Source organism: Echeneis naucrates, chromosome 2 (assembly GCF_900963305.1).
Source record: "Echeneis naucrates chromosome 2, fEcheNa1.1, whole genome shotgun sequence".
NCBI lineage: Eukaryota > Metazoa > Chordata > Actinopteri > Carangiformes > Echeneidae > Echeneis > Echeneis naucrates.
In genome coordinates this window covers 16,734,304-16,750,864 of record NC_042512.1, presented here as the reverse complement: position 1 = coordinate 16,750,864, position 16,561 = coordinate 16,734,304, and the positions used below count along the sequence as shown (strand labels likewise).

Genomic DNA, 16,561 nt, shown 5'->3' with positions numbered 1-16,561 from the left:
TTGCATTTTTCTGGTCCTGAAGGTGACAGTTATGTAAATGCAGTGTCCTAATCTGTCAGTAGCACTCCACCAGGATTGATATTTTGACAGCATGACAGACTTGAGCCTTCTATTTTTGGGCGATAGCTTTAACTGTCACAAACACGGACGGAATAGTCTTGCATCAGGAGAAAGATTATGTTTTTGGACATTTTCTCATTTTAGCTTTGAGGGTTTGACGGACCAAAATAAATGGCTTTCAGCCGATGGCTTAAGGTTGCAACAACAAATGAACGCTTTCATTATCTGTTTTATTACTCACTTGACAATATGTTTGAATTAATCAATTGCTGTAAAAAACAGCCACAGCAAGATGATATATTGGTTGGTTCCACCCATCAACGGTTTAAAACTTAAAGACATTCAACCTGCAAGATTAAACAGAAAACAACCGTTAAAACTATTTTTATGAATGACCTAAAGCATGTAACTTTCTGGAAGTGTGGAATAATAGACGTAAATATTGTCACGCTTCCATATCAGCGTGAGGGAAAACTTCTTGGCCATGTACTATTACTTCCAGCAGTGCAGTAATTTCCATCCCGCTTTATGTTCTTTTTTTTTTTTTTTCTTAAATATAACAAGACAGCGAATACAAATGGCCTCATTTCCAGGTGCACAACACCCCCTGCAAGTTTAACAATTAATGCAATGCTTTTGATAAACTACCCTCTCATTGAGCTCATTTTCTGGCAGAGGCAGGCTGAGCACAAAAAGCCCATTGAATTCTTTGAGTGCACTGTCATTTGGAACTTACAGAGCAGATTATGTGAAATGCATATGATCACTCAGCTCATTACAAAAAAAATACATAAATATTTTCAGCACCAGATATGTACACTTAAGTGGATGAGAGATATTTTCTCGTCACTCGTACACATACAGTTACACATCCATTGAACTCGCTGCTCACATGTGCTGCCACTGACTAAATGTTCCCGGAGGCGGCAGGCATCTGACCCAATGATGGCCCTTATTCTCCCTAGCAGATGCAGAGAGTGCAATTACTGCTCACACAATTACTACTCCTCACAGTGCACAGCGGGCCATTGGGTTCAGATTCTGTTGAATGTCTTTCTCTCTCTCTCTCTCTCTCACTCAAACACACACACACATACAACAAGTCCAGAGCTCTGCAGAAACGAAGGACTCCTCTTTAAGTTTATCTTATCTAAAGTTCCTACAGTGAGGAATTTGCTTATTTGAATTGAATACAGCCTAAATAAGATGGTGGTTTCCCCACAGTTGTGTTACGATAGATTTATTTAAATACAGGAATTTCCTCAACACGATATAAGCTCTCTCATTGAGCTTTGAAGAATTCAGCCCGATTTTGGTCTTCTCAGGTAGAAAATACTCTGGAGGGATGAGGATTTTCTCCTCGTATTATTAATCAAACCAACAATGCATCCGAAAAAGCCACTGGCGCAGAGTGAGCTTCTCTGCCCCCTCAACGACACTCTGCTGACCAATTTCCCATCACTTGCTCCGACTCACCCCATTCTGAGGAAACAGCGCACTGACTTTATTACCGCGTCACAGGCAGACAGGGACTCATAAAGCTGACGGGTGTGATAACTCGTCCCCTACCTTGTCATGGCTCAGAGAGGAGGATGGAACAAAGGTGTAATGGAGAAGGGCTTGAAGCCATCATCCCACAGTGTGCTCAATGGGTTTTCCCAGTGACACCCTGTCGCTCCAGATTTAAAGACTGAGGAGAAGTCCCAGACAGTGATGGCTGATGGAGTGCCAGAGACGCACACAGAGCCGATGTACTTTGTTGTTTACGTCTTGTGGTTTACGTCTCCAAAGAGCAGTTTGTACTCCTGACTCAGGCTGAGAAGGGCATTGGTGCTTTTTTTGAGTTATTGTATTTTCCTCAAGCAATGAATTGGTTAGGTGTATCTATTCAATTTCCCAGACAGGTCCTTATATTAATGTCATCAATATTAAATTATATCATTATTTTATGTGGGCACCTAACTTCACCTCCCTGAATAGGTAAACAGAACACACTTTCCAATATCTCTTAAGTTTAATTTAAAATTCAGCTGTGATATAAAAATCAAAAGCCTTTATATACTTGATGTATTCACCCTTACTGAACCAAACCAAAAGTACAGCTACTTTTAAGAGACAATGGTCAATAATCGCAACATCACAAGAGCCCACTTGTGAGGAAAATGTAATCACAGGCAGTATTGTGTTTCTCTAATAGTCAAAGGAGTCAGGAATAGTCATTTCACACCACCTTGTCTGTTTGGTGCTAAATCTTATTTCTTATCTTCATGAACACTACACAAGACAACACAGGAAAAACTGTTCATTTTCATCTTGACTATGACTTTCTATTGAGACAAATTTTACTGCTCTTTGATTTGGGTAAGAGCTTTGAATATCAGGTAGGAGTACTTTCAACAGCTGAGCAGATGAAGAGGTCATCATTGGTAGGAGCCCATCATCCCTTATTTACAGCTCTGAAATTTGCTCAAGGGTATTGTCGACCTTTACACTGACACAAACTTATTGCTGGTGTAAATCAAACTCCGGCCACACAACACTTCTGCCCTCTTTCCATGAATATTTAAACAAGTATACATACATACCACACTGCCTTACATGGTCTAGAATATTATTACTTGCCTAAAGGTAAATTTGAATTACACTTTTGTCTCCAAAAGTGCAACTTATTTATATAAATATATATCTATCCACATTGCAATGACACATTAGATGAGAAAATATCCAAAATGGCTACAGGCCTCATACACTAAACGTTTTCTCCATAAGGTTACTGGGGACACGGAGAAGTGACTGGGTGTATCCACAGTAATGCATCTCTGCTCACAGACAGATGACACACCTCCAGACCTATCTGTTCATTTAGCTCCAAAATCAAGATTCACAGCTCTATTTTCCACTGCCCTGTTTGCCAGAGGTGGCCTGTTTTCTTCAGTGTTAAATGAATTGAACGGGCTAGCTGCCAAAGACACATCTCATTCCACACAGCAGATATAACAGCATGTCTGCATCTCAGGTGTGTATAGACAGACATTTGAAGTTCCCTGACAGGTCGCCTGCAGCTGATTCAAAGTAATGGAATTTGTTTCATATCATGGCCTCTGTGTTAAAAAGGTCAAGTGTAAATACTATAATGAAAAGAAAAAATATGAATATGGGCTTAAAGTTATTTTTACCAAATGCATTACAGTTAAATGTCAGTGCAGGCTTCACACCTGAGTGCACAAAAAAAATTAGCAAAAGAATGTCACCATGATGAGCACAGTTGCTCTTCTAAATGAGCTGCAATAAGCCTCGTGTGCAAGTGAGCACGGTGAGCAGCCGACAGCCGAGGCTTGGCTCTGCATGACTGGCTCTGTCAGAGGCAGCATACGGAGGCCTGGCGCTGGCCAGGTGGCTTTTACATCTGGCCCATTAGCTCTCAACCCCTGCAATGACTCTCCACGCCACTGAGAGCCTGTTGAAATAATATCATCAGGACCTGTAAGTGCTGAAGGCCGCCTTGCCCATTGCCTGCTCAGAATAGCGAGTCCCAGGCCCACTGACCTGTCATCTCTGAGATCGGATCCGTTTTCGAAATGAAAAAAATAAAAAAATAAAAAAAACTTCCACAAACCCCCAAACTGCTGAATTAGGTTTAAGGTCAATGCAGTGAAAATACATGGATCTAAATCAGGTGACTGTATTCCAATTAGTAAACATCAACTTTCTCAAATTTTTGTAATAAATATCTTTTCCAGCATTTCCAGCAGTCTTTTTACTTGACAAGTCTGTTAACAGTCAGTTTTAATATGCTACTGACAAGCTCTCACTATTTTTATGTTTGCTATATTAAAATACTAATTGGTCAATTTAAACAATTAAAAAGTAAAGTTCACATCTGCAGCTTGCCTTCTAGCTAACTTATAATGGGCACAAAATGACAATGACATTTATTTTTCATTGTTTATGTTGCATCGAGCCAATAATTTTCCATTATTTTCTGATTACTGATTTTCTGATTAACAAGCCAACAAAAAAAAAAGTTTGTTCCAGCATTTTAAAATTCGCTACAGTCACCATCTGTAGTCAAATAGAGATTTGACTCAATAGGATCAAATTGCTGATGCTGAGTCATTTTATCAAATCAGTTATATAAAATTAAGATGTTGCTTCTTCACTGTCGCAGCTGAATTTAAATGTAACTTTGTGTCTGGGAGCTCCGCTGAGAAAAACCAGAGATGGGTTTCTCTTTTTGTGAATTGTGTGTCCCTGTCAGGTCTCAGTAGTTAACACGAATAAAATGGCCAGGTCTTTGGCCTTTACTTTCCAGTCCCTGGTCCCCTGACTCCCAGGGACAAACCCCACCTCCAAAAGCATGCCTCTTGCCCTGAGCGCTGCACCACATGACACATTCTATCCATCAAGACCTGCAATGCAACATACGAAGCAAAAACGTGCCGTGATGGCAGATTTTTCATGCATATAATATTCAGGCTACAGCACATCCGCCTGCATTAACCCATGAGAGGGAGTGAGAGGAAGGGGGAAGCTTTGAAGACGGATTACCACATCACGTCATGAGAAAAGAGGCTGCTATAACCAAGCACCAATTTCAGGAGAAGGCACTCAAAGAGAGTAGAGTGTGTGGAGAGAGGGATAGAAAATACTCATTGGGTGTGAAGAGTTATTTTCATGTCACCAGAAGAATACTACATATTAGTGTTGTGAACCACTTTAGACCCCAAGCTCAGACACGCTTTGTTCTCATAAATAAGAATAAAAATAGATGTTAAATTTGTTAATTATAGGGCCACTCGCATATTCACATAAGTGGTGATAACACAGATTCATTTTTGCTTTCTCTGATTTGGTTTCAGTAATCAATTACCTTAAAGTGAAGCAACATTCGGCATGTTAAAAATCTTCACTTCAGCGCTGTGTTTTATGGCTGTGATTCTATTGAGCAAAAAATTAAATGCATAATTCAGGGTTGAACAGGCTTCCTAATTCATTTCACAAAAGAGGATATGAGCCAGAGAACAAGAAATTGGTGACCTGTGGATTGCTTTGGTTCAGACTTAAAGATTTTCAAATTTTAACTAAATTTAATAGCGGGGGAGACATGGGTGTCGTGCTGCTGCAGCACAGCAGAGCACCACTCCAAGACTTTTTACCTCTAAGTGGGGACACCAGAATATTTGCAGTTGAAGTTCCGATGCACATTGATCATGTGTTCCTAAATTGACTAATATTACTTAAACTTGTTGACATAGCATGCTTGGAAGTTTGAAATAACTGTTTAACTTGTTATTGCCTTTCCTTGTTTGCCCAATAATTCATCACTTTTCTTTTGACACGACATGATTTCAAGCTGAAAATGTAAGACATGCTCCAAAATGTAAACAAACAGATTTATATTTACGATTCAATGTCTAGACCTCCATCCAGTCTGCAACATTTGTTCTAAGTCTGAAAACGCCTCTAACAACAGGATCATTTGGACAGAAGATTAGCTCAGACCAGCTTCCAATCAGGAAATCTACATTAATCAGGAGGGGTGAACCAGACCCAGAGTCGGAGCAATTAAGACCTAGTATGAGCCCAGCACTCATTTTATCATGACTGGTGGAGCGATTGCAAAGAGCGCTTTTTTCCCCAATTTGGCAACTAGTCTGTTTAAAAAAAAAAAAAAAAAAGCAAAAAACAAATAAAATGTAAAAAAATATATTTTCTGTCCTTAAATGGGCCTTTCTGATGAAGTTGCCCCCAAATAAAGAAGGATCAGCGTAAAGAATGCCTGAGTCTCTGCTTTGCCAAAAACAACATCACCGTGCTCATAATGGCTTCCCTCACCTGAAAAAAAAAAAAAATATCCGTGGGCATGCTCCCAGCAGGAGTAAATTACACCCCCAGAGGGGAATTGTGAGAGGAAGCTTGGAAGTCCAAGATGGGAAAAAAGCCCCAGTAGATACGTGACCCTATTCACAAACTATGGGCAGGTGCAGCCATTATCATAAGCTCTCACATCATCACATTCAAGGTTAGCAGTTCTCACTCTGCAGAGCTTTTTCATCTCAAGGACAGCATGTGGGAGACTCAACAAAGACAAATGTGTGATTGTGCAACTCTAAATCAAATCTTTTGTGTCCACTGGAAATTGCACAAGTGAACAACATGGACACAAGCAACACATTGCCATCACACGTATGCACATGATTCACCCAGGATGAGTTTTGAACATCATACAACGCATTTTTGTGACCAACTGAGCTGCTCATTTCAAGGTTTTCAAAATGAAAATGTTAACTAAAGACAACTCAAAAAAGCTTTTGTTAAAAGGGTAATTTTCTGACCTTGGACTTATCCTCCTATCTTTCAAAATTTCACTATGGATGGTACGAAAAAAATATTATCAATTGAAGCTTCATGTTGTTAAAATTACAAGGGAATATTCTTATCTAATAACATGCTCAGACAGGGCAAAGAGTTGAGGCTGAAAGTGATTAAAACTCCAATCCATTCAACACATTAACAGTCAGCAGAGTGCAGCAGAACCTGCCATTTCCAATGTCCTTCGGAAAGTCATCTGAACAAGACTAAGACAAAATGTCTGAGTGTTTTCTGGATATCCAAAATCAGTTTCAAAACCTAAAGTCAAAGTTTAACCATGAGCACAAGCAATAAGCTAATTTATCAGTGAGTAATGTTAAAGTGTCCAACACATAAACATGCCACACACCAACAACACATAGATCAACCTGCAGCTGACTTTCTCAACAATAAGGCATTTTAGATGTAGAAAAACACACAACAGCCTTGACGAGCAACACACAGCAACAAAGAGAGACACAACAAGATGTTTAGTAGTGAGTTTGGCAACAACAGAATCAATGATTACATATCACCATATGACAAGTGCAATGTTTCGGTCTACGGTGCCTGAACAGTATATATTTATTAAGATCAAAACCAAATGTGATCCGACCTCCTGCAGGCTCTGAAGCCAGTGCTTTCCTTTTCAGCAACAGACTACCGTTCTCTGAGACAATCAAATAAGACAAGCAGCACTTAAAGCAAACCACTTGGCTATCTCATATATGGCTCACATTCAGGGCTGATTCAAAACAGTCCCATTCCCAAAAACTGCTCACTTATTCAAACAATGACTTGAGGCCAGGTTGCACATTTTCTTGGACACACACTTTCTGAATTTATTTTTATGCAGAACTTGAGCCGTGAAGAAGAGTCTAAATATATGGGCACATTTTAAATTGGATGATGTGGAAGATTTTAAATAACCTTGTGTGGCCTTGGTGTTCCTGTCTCTCTCCCTCTGGCTGTCCTTATTCGTGCTTCTCCATACTTCCCCATTGTGTGATAACCGTGTGCCTTATGTTTTACATTTACAATTTTGCCATTGATGGAAATTGGTTAGTTGCCTCACACTTCGCTGGTGCTGTCTTATTAAAGTTCAACTTCAATATATCTTGTGGCTTCCTCCTGACACTGCTAGCACTTCCTGCAGGACAAAGGAGCCTTGATTTTTAAAACCATCACATGAAGGGATAACGGCGGCTGACAATGTGAAGAGGCATTTTTAACTTAGAGAATAAAAAGGGCTGGTGGATACAAACAATATAGTGAGAGGCCATCCCTGCCAAAACCCCTTTGTTTGTCACTTGAGTCAGACATGTAACTGCACGCTCAGCAGGTCAAACACCTTCAGCTCATTACAGCACAGCGGGCCAGTATAGTTTGTCCAGAGAGACTCTGGTAGCTCAGGACCCAACTTCAGGTTGGGCCATTATTTTAAAACGTCACCTCAAAATATCCCACAGTCTTTTGGGAGCTGGATCACTCCTACTCCATCACCAACATACTGCACCTGTTACATTTTTCACTACATACCCTGATGAGTTCTGATAAAAGGCCCAAGGGAATGGGCCAATTAATTGTGGGACTCACCAAGCGCATGCAGCTTCTTCAGGTCAGCTGTTGAAGCACTGGAGCTTGAATCTTCCACTTGCTTTTCCATCTTTTCCGCGTCCTGTGATGAATAAAAACAGTAAAGCATCATATTGTCTTCTCTAATCCGAACAGTTCAATCAAAAAGTCCCTTGACGAGAGTCTAATGTGGGAGGGCTCCCACAGGCAGCAGATGTTGGTGAGGAAAAATAGATTTTTTACTTTTTCTGGTGCAACTTGACATGTGTTGGACATTCTCCAGTATATCTTTTAATGTTTATGAACACCTGCTCAACTGAACCAACATTAATTGGGATACATTTTGCCCTTTTTCCAATCATAAAACATTTTGTGAAAAATGCATGATGCAGAGCACAAACTGTGAGCTGGCAGCCAGGCTCATTGCAGGGAATTGCAGATGTGAGAAGATGTGGTGCACAGCAGCAGCAACAGAGGATGTCGTCTTTAAACCAAAGCATGGTTGTGAAAAATAATACATCTGCTTCTTACACGAGCCTCAATTCCAACACATCCACCTTTCAAATCTATTCAAAAGATTTTCTCTCTGTACATAAATCTTATTCTACTATACTGTCGATAGCTTTGCTAAATTCAAAGGATTTGGGACCTTAGATCTTGGAACTACTTCAAATCTGCCAAAATCCCCCTCCAAAAAAAAAAAAAAAACAAAACAAAACAAACAAAACAAAAAAAAAAACAAGTAACTATATCGTCCAATAATCTTATAATAAGCCTGAGACCTGACACGTACAAGTCAATAAGAATATTCTGTTCATATAGAAGACAATGTTGACACAAAAAGCGAATAATCCTACTGTCTAAACAACAAATCCTAAACGGTTGTGTTTTAATACTCACCTATCAGTCACTTCACTGTGTCACTCTTTCACTTAAACTTCCTCAGACAGCAATATTCAGTGATGAAGGAGAAATGTGGCAGCGATCAGCCTGTCTGAGAGAGAGTACAGAAAGTAAAAAGGCAGTTTACTCGATCATTAAGCAAGCTTACATTTGGGAACGTGAAGGCGGCAGCAGTTGTCAGAGAAATTGACAGACACAAGCTGCATCAGCAAAAAGTAAATAAGCGTCAGATGACGAAGCACTCCGGAAATCCAGACGATCTGACAGGTTGTGCAGGAAGAAAAATGGCCTCCTGTCTGTTTCCTCTGTCCACAAGAGACGCTAACAAGCGGAACAACAGAAGAGCAGGTTCGGTGTGCCGCAGCAGGGAGACTCTCTGAGGACACCTAGCGGACAGGTGAGGCCTACCTGCACAGGTGTTTTCACTTCCGCTGATGAGCTCACCTGAGTGTGTCCTTCCTCATTTTACAGAGAGAGATAATGTCTCAAACAGGAACGGAGGACGTCGCTATTCTGACCTTTGCTCACATGTGAGAGAGAAATTAAAATTTAAAAAAAAAAAAAAAAAAAAAAAAAAAAAGGCAAATGCTCCTCCAATGCAACAAAAACCAGAAAAGTCAGAAAAGCTTCACACAACCTAAAAGTTCACACAACTAAAGGTCAGGAAATGTCGCGGTGAAATGAGGACTCACCTGCTCCTCCATCTTCTCCTCTCCTGTTTGTTTCCAGCACCGACACAAGTTTAAACGGACACACAAACTCACGCGCTGCTTCTGTTCGGTAACGGAGAGATGACCGACTCTCAACCGAGGAGGAAGCACGTGCTAATTTATATTTAACAAAAAAAAAAAAAAAAAAGTGTGATGATTTATGAGAGAAATATTTTTAAGACAACAATAAAACATTGCCTTATTTTTACGGTTTAATAATAATTCAATAAATATTAACATTAATTATTATTTTGAAATCCCCGTGATCCGGAAACGGAACCGCGGTAGAAGATGGATGGATTACATTGAAATATTTCATATCAAATATTACTTTTCTTCCCACATCCACCTAATACATGTACATGCAAAACAAAATTTAATTATGCAAAGAAAATAAAATATTGAATTCTTGACGACATCCAACGTTTCCGCGGAGAAGGAGTGGTGAAATGGGAGAAATAAATCATGTGACGAAGCAGTTGGCCTTGTGAGCTATTGAACTATTTATGATGAAGTTATGTTAAATATTTGTAAACTCTGGTGGGCGAGAGAAAAGATGCATATGAATTGGCACAACTAACCTGCTGAGTGCACCAACCAGGATAATATACTGCCAACATTATTTAAGCATCAAGCATCTACGGCAGGAAGTGAAAAAGATTAAGTTAGATCACCCAAAATAAATCCGCTGGAGGCAAACACATTTGATATTCATGAAAAAAAAGAATATTAGTTTTCACTTCATATGAGAACATCAAGGGGTTAACCAAAAAATTAATATGGGCCACCACAGACATTTTTTCTGTTTCAGTCCATCTCAAATTTGAAAACAAGATATTATTAAATCATTGGCACGGATTATAAATACTTCAAATTCTTAGATTTCATTTCTTCATTGGCTCTTGGTCTTGGGTGTGTTTTTGATGTCAAGTGAATTTGACAAAACTGAGTCCGGATCCCAAATCCCTGGATGAAGTTCCAGCTTTAAAACTGTGGAGCACGGCAGTTTGTCATGTAATACTACTTTGTTGTGATCAAGAATCAGAGTCAGACACCCCAAGAAAGCAGCTTGAATTTTGTAACTCTCCCTCCCATGAGAACATATCTAATCAAGCTGGTTCTGTCTGTTTCTACATTGTTCTGCCAAAAACAACAGAGCAGCAGGGTGTCACTTTGATTAAGGAGACCACCCTTCAACTCGAGGAAGCTGTGCTCAGGCCCCGTGTTAGAAAGCATCTGTCCCGTTGTTTTCTGCATCTGAGAGACACGGCAGACCCCCGCCCACTGAAGGGGAAGTCTTTGTGCCACCTGGGGAGCGTTTTCATCAAGGTCTCCCAAACTTTGGGGAAATTTGCCTTTTCTTTGAAAAATCGATTCCGCTGTCGTTTCATGACAGAAACCTGTTCAGGAAGCTAAAACATGATGTGCCATTTTTGTTACTGTGACAAGAAACAAAGTTTAACTCAACCTCCGTCGCTGAAAATAACTAATGTGCACTATTTTTCTTATCTGTATTGCTATTGCAGCTGTATCTGAACAATGATCGTGCCAAAAAATCCACCTGTCACAGCTTGGACTTCATAATTTGAGGCTCTTTTTGAAAAATGAAACAATAAAAATGGATATTTTGGCTCATCTGACATGGAAAAGAGCGATGGTGGCTTGTTAATTCATAATCAGCCTGAATAAATGATTGAGTGAGACTGAAAGGCACGGGGCATATGGAAAAGAGAGGGCTGCAGATGCTCTCCGTTGCCTGCAGGCTTTAAGGAATGGGAGCAGCTCAGTGCCTTGTCACACACGAACCTGCCTGCATGCATGCATGCCCATAAGCATAAACACACATACATACAATCCCTACATAAAAAACATCTCTGATAAGAAAATGGTTTCAGTTTTATTCACTTTCATACCACATCAGAAAGTATTTCTTCCTGTTTGGACACTGACAGCCTCAGGGAACTATAATGAAAAAGATGTTTATTCCTTCTGGGGCAGTAAATTGCAGGGGGAATGCTTTAGATAAGGTCCTTCGCTCACCTTCCATTTGTCTTGACATTGCTGAATATATGTGTACAACTGATCAGATCAAAATCAAAAGTTAAGCTTCAAATGTATTTTTGACAATTTACCTCAAGTACTCTCTACTTGAGCAACAGCCGTTCACTCCATATCTCTTAACAGGATCACAGCATGGTAAACAGACTCAACAAATACAGACCCCAACTAAAATGAAAATTGCCTATTCTGACAATCCCCCGGTGCCTCAGGCAAAAAGTAGAGAGTTTCTTTCTTCTTTGACCAAAAGTATTATCTGGACACGCCACAAAGAAATCTCTGTGGATTCATTTCTTGGTCTGAGAACATTGCGTATCCTATCTTTGAAATTACAATATAGCCCAGGGATCCTGGAAGAAGTGCCCAAGCTATGGCATAAAGAGCAACATCGAACTGTCTGCTGTCAATATGTACAGCTGGCATAAAGCAGGAGAAGAGAAACCTTTATCCCTGGACAATAAAACTGGGGAAGGATGTCTGGTTGTGAAAATGAAAGATTTTAACCCCAAGAAACTTCCTTTTATTCTTATTAATGCTTATAAAATCAGGAATGGATTGGGATTTGGGAAATACTGCTGGCTATTTCTTCATCTTTCGTTTCAATCGGGTCTCTGGCATCAAAGCATGGACAAATTATTCATGTACCAGAAACTCATAACAAAAAGTTGCTTGTGGTTATATGTGGTATTGACAGCTACTCTATTGAAATGGATAAATTGATATTAATATTGTACATTACAGGCGCTACTCTATTGGTCTCAAAACTTAACCTATAAAGTAGCTGTCTCCACAAAAAATAACCAGATGCACAACTCAGCATGCTGGTATTGATTCAACATAAAACTTCTACATAGCAAGTCCACAAAAAGCTCAATTATGACCCTGCATGACATCTCAAACTTCAGCGTTCAACTCTAAGCTGAAGAAAAAAAATGTGGCTCATAAGGAGGGAAATTTGCACAAAGTAGTATGAACTGATTAAGTAGAAGTACGGAATGAAAGCGCAGAGGGCACAGATTTGTGAATGAGGCAATCATCCTGATTGAACCTGCACTAAGCTTCATTAGCTGCTATTGCCAGAGAATGACAGAGACTAAACTGTGTGAATTCGTGCTTAACATATAGTTTAAGTAGGAGGTGAGTGCTAATTCGGTTTTTGTGACACATGCTTTCGACCACTTAAACCTCAATTCTTCTCAGCTTTTTGTCACTTGAAAATTCACAGCAGTATCACAAAAGGTAATATGTGAGTTGACAGTTTGTATTGTGGCTTCACAGGTGCAACATTTGTAGAAATTTTAACTTCCCTCTCCTCCTCTGACGACTACAGCACGACTGACCGACAGCAGTTCTGCTGCTCAATCAGCAGAATGAGAAGAGAGGAAAATCTCAGATTCCAGCTTTGGAGCTTTATTCCCAGATGTTTACCCCCATAGTCCCACCAGAAAATTGGAAATTTAAAAGGTACCCTGTGAAGTTTCCAACAGCTTACTGGTGGAGCCACGTTTAAAAAGCACCCCTGCATCCACATACAACACAATAAAAATGATTCTGTTTTTATGGATTTCCAATTTACCGCTTTGGAAGTAGGTTAGCGCTGACCCTTAATCCGACGGATATATCAGCTCAGACTACATGACTTGTACATCTTGTTTTGGTGACCTCCAGTGGTTTGCCCGTAACCTTGCTGCAGTGATGTGCAGCTGAAACGGTTTCATAAGCAAGCAATTGCATTCACTGTTTGTGAGAACTCGAGGATACTCATGGTGCATTTTGGGGGCAGTTAATGAGCGCTACTGAAAAGAAAACTCTTCAGGACATCTTTAACCTTCTACTAGCCCTTTTTTATTACAATATCACAGTCAGTGCCAGTATTAGTGTTGAATATTAGATTACCACTTCACTAAAATTTTACCAATGTGATAACATGTCTCTTTTTGCCAACTGGGACATATTATACATATTGGAATAAAATAAAAAAGATAATTACAAACAGAAGACGGATCTGAATATTTTTTCTACTGTGGCTATGCTTATTCTCTATACAGTTGCAACATGCATACAACATAGTGCCTCGTCTGTCACAGGACTGTCAAAGCACTCACAATCTCATCCCAAACCGGATCCTTCCCTTGTTCACATGAACACAAATGACTCCAGGAGCTCGTGCTGAACTCCAGACTCGCTGCTCTGTTGATATTGGGATAGTTTTTTTAAATAACAGTTTTTTCTGGACGAGGTCATCGTGATTAAAATAGGAGGGTCCTCCAAATAGAATAAGGTCTCAGATGTTGACTGAGTATATTTGCTTCTGGCTGTGATGTTCTAGTCTTGTAGGAAATGTCCCACAACCCCGAAACTTGCTGCTTAAGTACACTTCTCTACTATATCGTATTGTCTGTACTGGCAGAAGCCCAAAATCACCACGAAGGAGAAAGTTACTTTTCAAACTCAATACTTCTGTCTACTTACTTCCAAACAGACAAAAAGAGGCTCAATAATTGACAAAAGTGTAAGTTATGATATGATAGCAAGCACCATGAACAAAATGAAGAGAAGAAAACCTATTTTTGACTGACTATGTTTTTGCTGTCGTGCTCTGCTTGACAGATTTCAGAAGTTCATTATTAAATTAAGTGTTGGTAAAACACAAGAGATAACGAGAATAAAAAAACTGATAAAAACACAGTAAAGCTAAAACGCTGCTTCAGCATTGTGTTTAACACATTAAAATAATCGTTCCAATGTAATTCATGACCGTTTATCAACACTACTTGAGGTGACTGCAATAAATGTCAGATAAATACCAAGCACAAAAAGTTGTGAAAAGAAACATAAATTCTGAATTGTAATTTTAGTGAAGACGACAGCTCCTATTTCTTTCATTACGTCCTCCCTATTTGCTCATCTTTGGGGGGGCCAGTAATGCATTAATGTCACTTTATCTGATGTCACGATAATAAGTGGTTCTATAATTCACATTTACCCACATAGCTAGATAAGCACAATCCTTCAAGAGCCAACTCTACACAGCTTGGTCTTAGGGAGAAAGCCACTTAACCCAGAACAGGCTGTGGGAATAACAGATAGGACTCTGTCAGTCTGGAAGGTATTTGTATTTGGCTTTCATTGATCGCTTTGTGTTGCTTGAGGGATATCATGACTTTTTTCCAAAGACACATCTTACCATTCCACCTATCTTTGAACTTGAAGTGTTACACAATCTATTGAGAGAGGGACATTTTCTAAAGTTTGCATTTAGCAGCCGTGTTTCACATGCTGAAATAGACGGTTGGTGACCTCAGATCTCAGAGCTGTCTTTAGACGAGTACAGATCACTTGGACATTCCCTAATCAGACAACTAAAGTCGAGCAGAAAACACAGATGTAGTCTCTATAACTGGACCAGATGACACTGATAACTGACTCCACGCTACACACATGAACCCAGCCATGATTGTTATGAGAGAAAAAGGCAACAACCAAAAAGCTCCGAAACTACAGAATCTTAGGCATTTCAGAAGTGTGAAGACTGCTGAGGGCATGCTCACTGGAGGAACATTCACTGATCATACAGCTTACATCGCAAGTAAAAAGACAAGATCAGATTTTTAAGGGGACACACAGAACACACATATCATTTGCTAAATGCTTGGCTGAAGCACTTTGCAGATCCAAAGGTTAACCAGAGAATGATGTGCATCTAGCCGCATGTAATGCGTTGATTGCATAAACACCGTGCCGTTGCTGCTTTGACAGATGCCGCATTGGTCTGCATTTCTGAAGCGACTGATTGATGCCACTCATTTATGCTCATTATTACATAAGACTGTGCCGCCCCTTCCTCTGAGGAAAGTGCAAATATCTGCATCTCTCTGCAGAGGTATGATTCCAAAGCAGTGGTCGCCTGGCTTGTTTCCTCACTGCATCTGAACGCAGATGGAGATTCATCTGTTGCCTGTTCCCTCTTGACTCGTTTTCTTTTTCTATTCCTATTCCCCCTTCCTCACCTGCCTCCCCCCTCCACCCCTCCACCCAAGAGCCTGTCTGCCAGCAGAAGCCCTGTACCTCACCATGCACTTATCAGGCAGTTTATCCTTTTCCTGTGGGCGCTGTCCTCCATCTGTAGCTGTGACAGCCAATCGCCACACTAAGGGTCCATTCCAAGCCGTGATTTAGACACCCAGCCTTGCCAGAACTGCTCTATCAACTCCCCTCCTTCCTCTCTCTCATGTGAATTTTTAACAACCCAGGCACTTGTTTTTATTTTCTGCTGTTCTTGCACCACACACAACGCAGGCAATTATTAGTCCGCCCCCCCGCCCTGACATTTTTCACGCTTCTCTTCAGCACATTTATTTTTTCATACATGTAGGTAGTCAAGCACATGTCAACAACATCCTGTACCTGACAGGCAGGAAGAATATACTGTATAAAGCACAAAGTGGTGCATCGACAGGATGGGGCTAATGAATAGGCCTTGTGTTTACATCCCTCAGAGCATACGTTCTCTGATTTAATAGCCTGGCTACAGTTGTATCACTCAACACTTGGAAACACCCTTAAGAGGTATCTTTGTTAATATTTTACTCAGTCGAGATTGTAAATAACAAGCAAGGCATTTCCACTGAACAACAGTAAACAGAGAGAGGGAGGAAGAAGCAGAGAGGAAGAGAGAGAGGATGGCTGTCTCCAGGGTGTCAGCCACAATGGCTTTCTCATTTTTAACTTGTCAAGTCGGCTTTATCTGTTTTATCACCATTGGAACTCCAAATGCACCAAAAGGCTAAGGCAGCTTGACAGACCAAATATGGCTATTACAAATTTCGATGGGGCAGCAAAAGAAGATTTGAGAGAAGAATGCCTGCAGTGCATCAACTCTTTCCTCTGCTCCTACACAAAAG

The 16,561-nt window shown here is 40.2% G+C and overlaps 1 protein-coding gene across 1 annotated transcript in view; it reads right to left on the bottom strand.

Annotated features, from left to right (window-relative positions):
• Nucleotides 1–8,999, bottom strand: part of LOC115055063 (interleukin-1 receptor accessory protein-like 1) — a 232,127-nt gene extending 223,128 nt beyond the window's left edge. The window contains exons 1-2 of the mRNA XM_029520504.1: nucleotides 8,887–8,999; nucleotides 8,008–8,089 (exon numbers count right to left, since the gene is read on the bottom strand). The gene's annotated coding sequence lies outside the window, so the exon portion shown is untranslated. The remainder of the gene's footprint in view (nucleotides 1–8,007; nucleotides 8,090–8,886) is intronic.
• Between the last annotated feature and the right edge of the window lie 7,562 nt (nucleotides 9,000–16,561).